Source organism: Metopolophium dirhodum, chromosome 1, assembly GCF_019925205.1.
Source record: "Metopolophium dirhodum isolate CAU chromosome 1, ASM1992520v1, whole genome shotgun sequence".
NCBI lineage: Eukaryota > Metazoa > Arthropoda > Insecta > Hemiptera > Aphididae > Metopolophium > Metopolophium dirhodum.
The window spans coordinates 76648904-76663227 of NC_083560.1; the positions used below are offsets into that span (position 1 = coordinate 76648904).

The window sequence follows — 14324 nt, forward strand, 5'->3', positions numbered from 1 at the left end:
TAAATATACCGTCACAAAGTAATTATCTGCATAGTGTTATCGGTAGTCACACGATACAGGTATATTACATTTATTATTTACAATGAACAAAGAAAAAGTCTTGTTGGAAAATTTAATAACATCAAAAAAAAATATTAAACGAAAAATAATGGAAATGAAACGCGGTGTTATAGATTCTGAAAACTATTTCCGTGAAGCATTTAAGCTTATATTTACCAGTAAAATGACAGTGATCTCGAACTTTAATTAAATTATTTTTTTTAAAATGTTTTGAACATTTTTCACATCTTTTAATTCTTTGAAAACGTTTTTCTTCTTTTTCAGTTAATTTACCCATTGGTGTAGCAGTTTCGTAAATTGTTTTGATATTATTTCCGATATCAATCATATTTTCCATAAATTTTTTTGCTGCATTTTCACCTCTATAAATAACCACCTTTCTAGGAATCTTCAACTGTTTTACTAACTCTTTTGGTATAATATCATAGTCGACTTTTACATAAAACCCATAACTCATAATTTCATGTAAATGTGTAATATATGTTTTTTTTTTTTACAACTCTGAATGAATTCATCAGGTTTTTTAGGAGTTAAAATACATTCGAAGTCTGCATAAATAACAATTGGTATCCTTTGAGTTTTTTTATAACTTTTAAAATAAATAAAATCATCATCTCCCTCTTCAAACATTATAGGTTTCCCTAATTGGTTCTTTCTACAATTATGTTGATGTTCAATCAATCCTTTCATACCCCAAAGTTTGCTTTTACACGGTTTGTTCCCAAAAGTAGTAAAACATCTTTTACATATAATTAGCTTAGTACAATTTTTAGTTTTCTGACTTCTAACGAATCTTGAAAAATTTTTTATATAACAGTAATGTGATGTTTCATCATTATTGAACAGAAAAAGATCGAAATGTTTTTTTCTTTCAGTATTACAAATATACAAAGGAAAAATATGTTTTTTATCATTTATAAATATATATATAAATATTAATTGATACATCGTTTGTACGTTCAAATTTTTTCATCTGACTGATTGGTGTTGGAAAATCAATACATTTAAAATCTAAACCACTTTTTGTTTCTAACATTTTAAAATATTTCTTATTCAAATAAGTTTTATTCGATCGATTATCAAACTTAGATAGTATTGAATATTTAAAACATTTAGCATCGTTATTTTTTACATTTATAATTGCTCTTTTATCTTTTATATATTCAGGTAGATCTAGATACGTTCCTCCTCTGAGAGGATTCACTGTATTAATTCTCAATTGTAATACATCTATAGTTTTAAGGGACCACCCAGATCCTTTCGCTAAAAACTGGTCTTGTTCAGATAATAATTTATTGAACATTCCATTTAGTAATTTATTGAAATTGGATGAATTACATGCAAGTGTATTAGAAGTTTTGAAAGCTATGTCCCGAACTTCTTGAGTGAGTATTCTTTCGTATACGCTATCCACATGTAAATTAAATTTTATAGATGATTGTAAACATGATTCTTTTAACTTTAAAATTAATTTATCTCTAACATAGTTAAAAAAAAGCGTGTAGTCTATAAAATTTAAAGTATTCTTAATCAAAAATGTTTTTGAACATTTCTTAAATCTCTCGATTTCAAATAAACCTTCGTCAGAAGATGACATCCGCTCGTGTTTTGTAACCGTTTTTCTTTTCATTATGAAACTGAAAAAATAGATTAAATAAAAAAAAACATAGGTAAAAGCAATCATAATATTGTAAATTTATTATAACATCAACTTCTTTTTTTTTAAATCTTATGCAAGCAATTCAGAATATTGTTTTCAAAATATAATAAAAGTATTAATTCTAAATTATTACAAAGAAAAAAAGAATTGGTTAATATAATAAGAAATTACTCAGATTCTAATTCTCTTAACCGATTGTTTAGTTCTGTTAACCGGCACTGAAGATCTGCTTTACATTCACTTGAATATTTTTCGAAACTATTATGTTCATTTATCAATTTATTTTTAAAAACTGTTTTTTTCTTAATACAATCATTAATTTTTGTAAATACTTTTTGAAATGCTTTCCGTTTCTCGATACAATAGCGTTTATTGTCACGCACCTGCTGTTTACTTCTAGAATTCTGCTTTTAACCACGTTTATTTCTGAGTTCATGATTCTGAAAATTACATAGAATTTCAAAACTAACTGTTAATTGATACGTTTTTTTAAATCTAAACCACTTTTCCTAACATTTTTATTGCATTAGTTTTATTTGAACGATTATCAAACTTATCCAGAATTGATGATATAAAACATTTATTATTCTTCAACAGATATTATATACACAGGGATGATATATTTTATAATTTATGACAATATCATTCGATATATTTTTATAATATAAAATAATAAATAACAACAAAATAATTTATTTGTAAAAACAAATTTTATTTTTTGGAAAAACTGAATATTATCAATATTTGTCTAATTGTTCATACAACTCACTAAGACCTTTCTGTATATTTTTTTCACAAAGAAACGCTGTATAATTTGAATTTTTATAATTATCTATCATCGTTTGTTTTTCTTCTTCTAATATTGCTCTTGTCGTTTTCAATCTCGCTTTCAGAATCTTTATATTTATTTCTCTCAAGTTTTTTCTGAAAGTGACTTTGATTTCATCCATGCCGAGGTTGTTTTCGTCACGTTGTTGTAATATGGAGTTGATTTTTTCTAAGATAAGTGACGACTCCATTTTTTTTTTTGTTTTTTTGTTTTTTTTTATTCTAGAAAAATTGAATAGAAATAAAATAATGTACAATAATAATAATAATTTATTATTTTATTTTATATTTAACTCTTTTATATAAGAAAAAATTGTGTTAATCATAATTTACTAACATGTTTAACACTTAAAAGCTATGGTTCTCCTTGGGAAAATAATAATATTTCTGTTTTTACAACATATTTCCAAGTAAGGACTACTCTTTCTGCTAACAGATGCTATACTGTTTGAAATATTTAACTTTAGTCTTCCATTACATTTAATGTATGTTCTAAAATCGACGGGGTCAATAGATACGTGGAATTTTAGCTGTGTTTTAAATTCATTATTAAAATGAAATAACTCTTTCATAATTTTGTTGTTAATATCTTCAATTTCATAACATCCTTCTTTCAAAATAAATATAAACGTTTTTATGATAAATCTATTACTTATTGAAGGAATAACCTCTATCTCTAACCGATTATTAGCTGAATTTATATTTGGAAATAAATTGTATGTTTGCAAACATAACAAAGCTATTTCCGAATCCTCGTAAACGTTTAGAGATGGAAAATAATTTGTAGATAATATAGTTGAATTTCCAGTCAAACTTAATGTAACAGATTCATACATTGTAAAAATTCAAGACATAAATGACCACAGTTAAATGTATTTGGAATCATAGTGATTATGGTTTTATGGTTATCGATAAAACTCGAGAAATGAATGAAGGAAGATATAGATGTGGATTTCATACGTTTATTAAAATAAATTAGTGTTGTATGTGAACAATATAAGAAAATAATTTTTATAATATATATATATATATATATATATACACCATGACACTGATATTATCTACATAATGTTAACAGTAGTCGTACGATACAGTTATATTAAGTTTATTATTTACAATGAATACAGAGAAAGTTTTGTTACAAAATTTAATAGCGACAAAAAAAAATATTAAACGAAAAATAATGGAAATGAAACGTGGTGTTATAGATTCCGACAATTATTTTCGTGAAGCATTTAAACCAATAATTGAACCATTGAGTACACATACAAAACAAAATGCTATATGTAACACACAGTCGACTGAACTAAAAAATAAATCAGAAACCTCATACACTAGTGAAGAAGATGATAACGATGAATTAAATTCACCATACCAAAATTTTTTAAATAACCGTCCTAAATCAACACGTTATGACAAATCTTATGGTATGCATTATGATAAAGGTAGTGATTCATATAAAATAGGAAAGCATACTGTAACTTTTAACCACGGTAAATTACTGTTGCTTAATAAATACTATCAATTTACACCAGGACTATGGTCTTTATTATGTGAGAAGGAACCAAAAAATACAACTATAGAAGATATAGAATCTTATTACAATATTTTGAAAACTTCCGGAGTCCATTTAAAAGCAGACGGGAAGCCTAGAACCTCGAGATACCATAAATGGATGACCGTTGTAAAACCACTGTACGATCGGATGAAAATTGAGGAAAAACAGTTTAATGAAGAAATAGCTAAAATTAATGAGACTGCAACTCCTCGAATTAACTTGACATCATTTAACAATACTTTATCTTCTACCCCTTCTAGCTTATCTAGAGCTAAACGTAGAAAAATAACGAAAGAAAATGAACCATTTGATTTTAATCAAACAGCAAACAGTTCTTCGTCTACGGATCATATGACTGCAAAGATGTTTAATTTTACTTCATCACCTGAGTCTAAGATAGGTAATGGCTTATATAAAGATGTATTGCCACAAACAAAATTAGTTTATTATGATGATCCGAATGAACTAGTAACTAGATTAAATCTTTTGTCATCATCAAAAAGTGTTGGTAATACTGGTGTTAATAATGAAATTATATCTATTTTAGAGGAACTACGTGAGAGAAATATTATAATATAATGACAATTTTAGAAAGTATAGCTAACGAGTTACATCAACCAGCGAGAAAAATATTTCCTAGACGTAGTGTAATAACTCGATTTAAAGATGATCTTTGGCAAGCTGATTTAATTGATATGCAGACACATGCTAGGAAGAATAATGGTTTTAAATTCATTTTAATTGTTATTGATATTTATACAAAATATCTTTGGTTTGAAGCACTGAAAAATAAAACAGCAAAGGAATGTACAAAAGGAATAATAAAAATACTAAAAAAAAATCAACCAAAATTATTACAAACAGATAATGGTACAGAGTTTTATAATAGCGAATTTCAAAGTATTATGAAAAAATATAGTATTAGACATTATTCAACATACAGTAGTATTAAGGCAGGAATAGCCGAACGTGTAATAAAAACTATAAAAAATAAAATGTACAAACATTTTACATCAACAGGTTCATGGAATTGGTACAATTCAATTTCAAAATTAGTATATAATTATAATAACACAAAACATCAACAATAAAATGTACACCACACGAAGCTCGGACCAAGCCGATTACAATAAATAAAAAAAAAATACAAATTAGTACATCAAAAAAATTAAAATTTAAAATTAATGATAAAGTAAGAATATCAAAGTATAAACATAATTTTAGTAAAGGTTATACACCAAATTGGACAACAGAAGTTTTCACTATCTCTAAAGTTTTAAATACAGATCCATTAACGTATCAACTAAAAGACAGTTTAAATAATTTAATATTAGGAAATTTTTATGTACAAGAATTAAAAAAAAACATTTTTTCCCGATACCTTTCTCATTGAACGTGTAATAAAAAAACATAAAAACAAATTATATGTTAAATGGTTAGGTTTTGACAATAGCCATAATTCGTGGGTAAATGTAAACGACACTTTAAAATAGCTAATAAGTGGATTTGTAATTAAACGAAATATATCAATCAATCAATACCTATAGTTCAGATCTTATAAACCATCTCATCATTACAATGTACGGTATTGATCAAATTTTTATGATCGATTAATTTATTTTATTTTTAATAACTGTATACTAAATGCTGTATATACTTCATAATTGTATTAAATCTGATAGACGTTTAACCACCAAGCCTCTAGCAATTTTCCAATCCTTATACAACTTTACGTTACAGTTATCACGTTTTAAAATACAGCAACCTCTATCTAAATCAAAATACAGTTCCCTAAGATTTTCAATATCGATTTCCATCAGATTTGGTATTTTAGGTTTGGATCGAATATTTGGTTTTACATAAAGTATAGGTTTGTGCATTCTGAAAAAAAATATAATGTTATACAGCTTATGTCGTATAGTTAGTTGTTTAAATATGAATTTTGAAATGAGAATAAAAATTAATTAATGTTTTGTTGTATTATTTGTATGTTTTTTTTATTTGATCTATATTTAATTTACTTAGTATTAATTTTTACATTTTTTTTTTACATATTATTCAATTTTATTCGATTAAAAATAAAATACAATATGTACTATTTTTTTAAAAGATAGTGGCCATATGCAATAGTATTAATACCATCATGCATAATAATTCTTTTATCATCATTAGCACTAAGAGCAATTTTCTTTACAGATTTAGAATAAACAAAATGGTTTTTTGACTGTATAAAATTCATAGTTTTACATATTTTTTGATCAGATAAATTATTGGTATAAGCATTTAATATTTCCAAATATTCGTTGAATTTCATGTGTTTATCAATTACATACTTTTTTACACCTTTAGCTTTTTTTACTTCTTCGTTATTTATTTTATATGCATAAAGTTTAGGACGTAAAGCAATGAATTCTAATAATATTTCAGACTTCATTTCATCTTTAAATTTCCCTGGTTGATTTTTTCTAAGATCACTATAACAATAGTGATTTTTAGGATAGTTTGAAGTATCAAAGTAAAAAAACAATTTATGTTTTATGTCATCGAAAAAGTTTAAAGTTCTAATTTCATAAACTAGTGAATCAGTATCTGAATATACAATATCAATTTTATTTCCATACACGTTTTTCATTATATTATAATGAAAATGATACATTATCGTTTTTGAAATATCTAATATTGCAAATCCAACATAAATAGGTTTATCAAACTTAATTTTTTCTTTATTCATATGAATTGCCATTAATTTTTTTGAGTAAATTGTTTTATCTTTAAATGTTACTTTACACATTAAACGATGAGCTTTTTTCTCGTTAGAAACTAGTGTCATTAAGATCCGTTTTCTAACATTTTCCATACATTTTCCAAACACACTGTTAACCAATAACTTCCAAAATTGACGTTCAAACTCATTTCGTGACTTTACCCTCATATTTGTACATAACTCAATATATGGTGCCATCCATTTTGATTGCGAAAAACGAAGAATCCTATGAACTTTTTTTACTTTTAATCCATTGGCAATGGCTTGTTTTAAATTTCTATAATGAACTACATAATTAAATTTTGATTCTAAAGTTGTTAAAAGTTTTTTTACTTTAGAATTTGGTGGACATTTATTTTCTAGTAAAAATGGAAAATCGTTATGATTTTTATGTAATTGTTTAGGGTAAATAACATCTACTTCTAAAATATAACCATATTCAACATCATCTTCAATTTGTGTTATATCTATAGATAAATCGTCAAACCATTAAAAATTTTTATAAGGTAAAGCGGATAGCATAGACTTTCCATATAGATTTACACAGTCCAGGTAAGCTAACCACGTTACAGGCTTATTCGAATCATAATTAATATTTTCGATATTAGGAATGTTTGCTTTTACATGTCTTTTAACCGAATGACAAATGCCACCGCGTAATCCATTCTCCAGAAATAATTGGAAATCGTATTGTTTAAGTCGTTCTAGTCGGACATTAGTATGTTTCAACATGCAATCAAATGCAAATCCTGGGGCGGTCATGTAATGTGAAGCATCTAATTTAAGTGTTTGCAAACAAAGATCTCTAAAATTTTCAAAAACGTCAGCAAGTAAACATACATCAGTGGCTAAATATAAATCACTATATTCTCCTAATGTTTTTAAATTAAATGTTTTCCAAATCTTATGAGCATGGGTATAATCTACGTCACTAATTTCTTCGTCTCTTAACGAATTATAAAAGGATTTTTTTGGTGGCAAACATGTTTCATTTAATTTACTAGGATGATCAATATATTCATAAGGAAAAACACCTTTACGTGTAACTAAATTTAAAGTCGACAGAGAAAATATTTTTAAGGTTTCCCTAAATCTAGTTTTATCATCAGATAAATTATTGGCTAATGAACTAAGAGACTCTGACATAAAACGAAATGTGTCAATAAATTTTATACTAAATTTATCTTGAATTGATTTACTAAACGATATATATTTTTCTGATGAATTAGGTATTACATGAATATCATTTTCATTACAACCAAGTTCACGAACAATGAAATGACTGTCATAGGCTAAGTTATGAAAGTATATCGGTAGAAACGAAACGTTACACAATTCAAAGTTACAATTTAAACAAACAACTGATCTAAAACATCCTGTAAAATGATTATGATCTCTTAATTTAATTAATTTATTTTTTTTAAATGATTTGGAACAGCATTCACATATTTTTGCATTTTGAAATTTAAGCTCTTCGTCATTAGTTAATTTATTCATAGGTATATTTACTTGGTAAAGATTATAAACCTTTGTACCTATATCTATCATGGTCTTTAAGAAATGTTTTGCAGCATTTTGATTTCTGTAAACATGAAGTTTCGTAGGAATTTTATATTTTTTTATTAAATATTTAGGTATAATATTATAATCTATTTTCACGTAATATGCATAACTCATTGGTTTATGTTTATGTGTTATCAGTGTTTTAATTTTACAATTTTGTTTGGTGAATTTAGGTTTTAAATAACATTCAATGTCAGAATAAATTACTATCGGTATTCGTTGCGTTCTTTTAAAATTTTTAAAATAAATAAAATCATCATCATCGTCTTCAAACATTACAGGTCTTCCTAGTTTGTGCTTTCCACAATTTTTTTTATGTTTTTTTAATCCATTAACACCCCACAATTTATATTTACAAGGAGTATTACTAAAAACTGTAAAACATCTTTTACATATAATTAATTTAGATTTATTTTTTGTCTTTTGACTACGAATAAGTCTGTCGAAATTATTAATAAAACAATAATGCGATGTTTCACCACGAATAATCAAAAGCAGATCGAAATGATTTTTACTTTCTACATTATTCATATATAATGGGAAAACAACATTTGTATCATCTAAACTAAAAACATTAACTGACACATAATTTAAACGTTCAAATATTTTAATTTGTTTGACTGGTGTCGGATAATCGATACAGTGAAAATTTAAATCAATTTTCTTTTCAAGCATTTTAAAATATTGTTTGTTAAATTGACTTTTATTTGAATGATTATTAAACTTAGATAAAATTGCATATTTAAAACATTTTTCATCATTGTTTTTTACATTTATAACAGCTTTCTTATTACGTATTGAGTCAGGTAAAATTAAATAACTAGATCCATTTAACGGGTTTACAATATTAATTCTTAACTGTAAGACATCAATTGAGTCTAAACTCCAACCACTCGCTCTAGTGACAAAGTCAGATTCTTCCTTAATAAGTTTATTAAACATTTTTTTTAATAAATTTTCGAAATTTGAATTTGTAAACGCTAACATATTTTCGGTTTTAAATGAAATATCTCGGCGTTCCTGTGTTAACACATGCACGTAAACACAATCAAGATACAAGTTAAATTTAATACTTGATTGCTGCGTCATTTTTTTTAATTTACAAATTATCATATCAAAACCGTAGTCAAAAAATTTGATAAAGTCTATAAAATTATAATCATTTTTTAAGACATAAGTTTTTGAACATTTTTTAAACCGATCTAACTGAATGAGTCCGCTTCCAATTATGTTCATGCGTGTTTTTTTTGTTACTAAATTTCGCTGCATTTTACTGTAATTAAATAAGAAAAAATTACATATAAATATTTAAATTAAATATTAAATAGTATATGATTATCATTACAATAATTAGCATTAACCATTGAAAGATTAAGGTTTTTTATTAATTTTAAATTAATTTTTTCAGCATATTGCATGTTATTACAAGTCATAATCTAATTATAAATTATAATGTGATTTATGATAGTGATATTTATAATATATTCATGTTAAAATATTAAGTTAGGTATAACTCTATAGATAAAGGTTAATTTTCAATTTTAAAGTGCAATGCATACTTTACTTAAAATTTTCTGATAATTATTTTTTGAACATAAGTAATTGAAAATACATTTCGTTAATATTACATCATTAACTGCGTCGTGTATACAAGTAATATCATGGTTAAGATCACAAATTAAATCATGAGTTTCTTTCAATGATAAATATCTGCCATTTTTATTTATATAACCTAATTTATAGCTTAAAATAGTTTCATTACTTTGAAAATTAACTAATTTTAAATAAAATATTTTATTATTATCAGTATCGTATGCAGTCATATTCAACATTATATAGGTATTAAGATCTAATCTCAATAAAATATTTTTATCTGAACTACCATTCCATAATAAAATAATTGAATTTTGATTTTTAAAATTAAGATAGTTTTTTAAATAGTTTTTGGTTAAGTTCGAAGTTTTTGTTTCCATAGCAAAATTTAATTCATTCAGTATAGTTTGAAGTTGATCTGGTTTCTTTTCAAAAATGTTTAGTAACAAATTTCTAGTTTTCAAATAGGTATAATTATTCATTAATGTTATTCTTCCATCAGGCGATATTATCAAAGGTCGACCTCGCATACGTTCAATTTTTGATTTAATATGAGTCTGTGATATTGCTGCAGAAATAAGTATGAAATCAGTACGCCGATAATTTGTGAATTCAAAATCAATAATTATTATTTTATTTTTTGGTTTTTGTCTGAAAATATAAAACATTTATATTCAACATAAGTATTTTATATTTTCATCTATTTAATATACTATATAAAAAAGTAAAAACACAAACATAATATTTATTTTTTTATTTGTATTGATTAAAATACATTATAATAATTTAGTTTAGTTCAATTTATACTCGATTTTTATGAATGGTCTCATACCAGTTACAGTAGTTAACCTATAATATATTATTAAAAAATAAAATAATATGTTTTACAATAATTTTCACATTTTTTAAGTTTATTTTTTTTTATACTAATTTTATTTGAAATTGATCATGATATAGACACTGAATTATTAATATTTTTATTTTATTCAAATTTTATATTATTAAAAAAATTAATATTATGTTATTTTATATTTTATTAATCATTTAACATTTAACTTACATATTATTGTTGATATGATTCATTTGATTATGGTACAAATCTTCAATTGTTAATGTGTGTTCAGTTTGTCGACGTTGATTAGGCTGTAGTAAAAATAATGAATTGACACATACATATATATATATATATTTGAGAATTAGTTATATTTTATATTTCATTATTAATCTGATTTTTTATTTCACTGAAATTTAAAAATGATGCGTTAAACATATTTATTTTTATTTGATTCATAACTTACTTATAATAGTAGGTATTAATCTACTTGTTTGCTGAACAAATCTTGAATTGCACGTTCACGTTGAATAGGTAGTAGTTAAAAAATGAATTGATACATACACAGATTATTTAAGAATTAGTTATATAACTGTAATCATAGACCTAACAAACTCTAGAGTTCAATGAAAAATGAATCTATATTTATATATACTATCATATTTATTGAAAATATACAGAACATCATTGAACCACATTAGCACTAGTTAATAAATTTCTAATATTAGATGACATGCTGATACAGTTATTATACATAGGTCTTGATGTTTTTTTTATAAAAAATTGGAATTAATATGTAGATAAAAAGTTTACAAATATAAAAAATCATTACTAATTATTGAATAAAGTGGGTAATCTAATCAAATGATGACAATGTGCAACACAATTATGCATTGCATTTATTTTATTTATACCTAATTAATCAGACCAGTTTACCTGAAAATAAAATAACCATGCAATATTACACCACATCATAATATTAGACTGATTATAAATTGCAAACAGACATTTTTTCATTATATGTATATTTATGCAAAAGTTGTTTAAAATTATAAACTAACATAGGTAATCTGATAAAAGGACCTTTATGTTCAATTAAATGTGGAAAGCCTAAAAAAAAAAATGAGTACACTGCATTTATTTTATTTATACCTAATTAATCAGACCAGTTTACCTGAAAATAAAATAACCATGCAATATTAAACCACATCATAATATTAGACTGATTATAAATTGCAAACAGACATTTTTTCATTATATGTATATTTATGCAAAAGTTGTTTAAAATTATAAACTAACATAGGTAATCTGATAAAAGGACCTTTATGTTCAATTAAATGTGGAAAGCCTAAAAAAAAAATGAGTAGGTACACTACATTTATTTTATTTATACCTATAATTATCTGACAATAATACATAAACCGATGATAACTTTTACACACTCATACAACCTTATTAGATTGTATATAAGCAGTCGGCATGCATTGATTATAGACAGTGTTAAATCTCAACATCATTTACTAGACTTGATGCGTCGTCGCTTCACAACATTACAAAACCGCTACAAGACTACATAACAAGTAATATATTTTGATCTGGTACAAGTTTTAAAAACTAGTATATTAAAAATCTTAACTCGTAAATTTTTATTAAAGGTAAAAATACAATGTCTTCATATACCAATGTTACTGACGAAAGCTCATCAAATGAAGATGTAAGTATTCCCATTTGATTGTGTTTGTGTGTGTGTGTGTGTACATTTATTATAATAGATACAAAACATAATTTTATATTTATATTATTGATATTTTATTAAATAATAGCAGGAAAGTTCATATTCAGTAAAACCTGTTAAACCAAAAATCAGTAAAAGAAAAAATGTTGGCGAGTCAAAAACTGGTAGTAAAAAGACCAAGATCGGAAAGGTAATAATTAAAATTATTTCTAAAATATTACACACACACACACACACACACACACACACACACACACACACACACACACACACACACACATACACACACACACACACACACACACACACACACACACACACACACACACACACATACACACACACACACACATACACATTTTTAATATCAATTGAAATGTTACTTTATTTCATATATCAGCAATCGGAATCATACAAGGATATTTTTATGGATTTGATATCAAAAGGGAATGTTGAAAATGATGTATTGAACACATTAACAATGAAGGAAGGAAATAATTCATACACTTTTAAATGTCCTGTTGCACCACACTGTGAAGACTACGCTATGTTATTCAGCATTACAAAATTAGTACAATTCAAGATATTCCGTCAGATGAAAGGTTAGTAAAAAACTATGGACTATAACATGTTTAAAATAAAAAATATAAAAAGTGAATTTTTATACTAGATGGAAACATGCGGAAGCTAGTATTAAAATTCATACATCTACTAGAGATACAAAAGATTCGAACATTTCAAACAAAATCAATGACGTTGTTCGTGAAATATTGGACCGGTTTTCAGCAGATCCTAAGAAAAAAATTATTAAAAATACTAAAAAATAAATTAACAACAATTTAAATGTATATACTATATTATCAATATTGCGAATTATAAACATTTATAATTTAATGATTGTGTTATGTGCTGCCCCTTCAGGGATTCTCTATGTAGATGATTTGGAAATAATGGTAGCCAAATTAGATTTATAATACAATGTTTTATTAGAACAGATATAAAATGTCGTGGTAATAGTAGTAGTAGTCGTCGTCGTGTATATGGCTAGTGGCGTGAAGTCGCTTCTGCGTTGCTGGTCCAGGTACATATGTCTTTACTGTGTTTCCAGCCCTCCTATATATGATGTCGATTCCTTTGATGGATCCTGCGCATGGACGGGGCGGTGTATGTAGCTGGTTGTAGCTAAGTTGTTATTCTCGCAACCGCCGCTCGTGACTTGTTGTTGGCCGCTCCGCTTGATTAGTTTGCCAAAATAGGATATAGTTTCTAACTATGAGGTTACGTCTAGGAGACCATAACAACTCAAGGAGAACTGCCTCTCCGAGTATAATAATACTTATATACTAATACATGAATTGAGTGCGTAAAGCTATTCCTTTACACCTCCCTGCCAAAAAAAAGATTATTAGCCTGTAAGGTTAAGAATCTTTAACAATACTATTTAAGTTCAATAGTCAACAGTAGTTGATTTTGCAATTTGGTATACATTGATATTTACAATTTGTTATAATTTTTACATTTCATTACAATCTTGTTTATAACAAGTTACAATAATTGATAGATATATATATGTTTTACATTTACAATTTTGTTATAATAGGTTACAATTTGTTATACATATTTTATGACATTTTACATTTATAATGTAATTTACAATATTATTTAATTACATTGTGTTCTTCTTTTTTTTTTTTATATGATAAAATTTGAATACATAATAATATAAATTCT

General features: G+C 25.3%; 2 pseudogenes; one reads left to right on the forward strand and one right to left on the reverse strand.

Moving 5' to 3' along the window:
* Positions 1-220: 220 nt before the first annotated feature.
* Positions 221-1690, reverse strand: LOC132941644 (uncharacterized; annotated as a pseudogene).
* A 10618-nt stretch (positions 1691-12308) lies between these two features.
* LOC132937220 (uncharacterized) lies at positions 12309-13450 on the forward strand (annotated as a pseudogene).
* Positions 13451-14324: the final 874 nt, after the last annotated feature.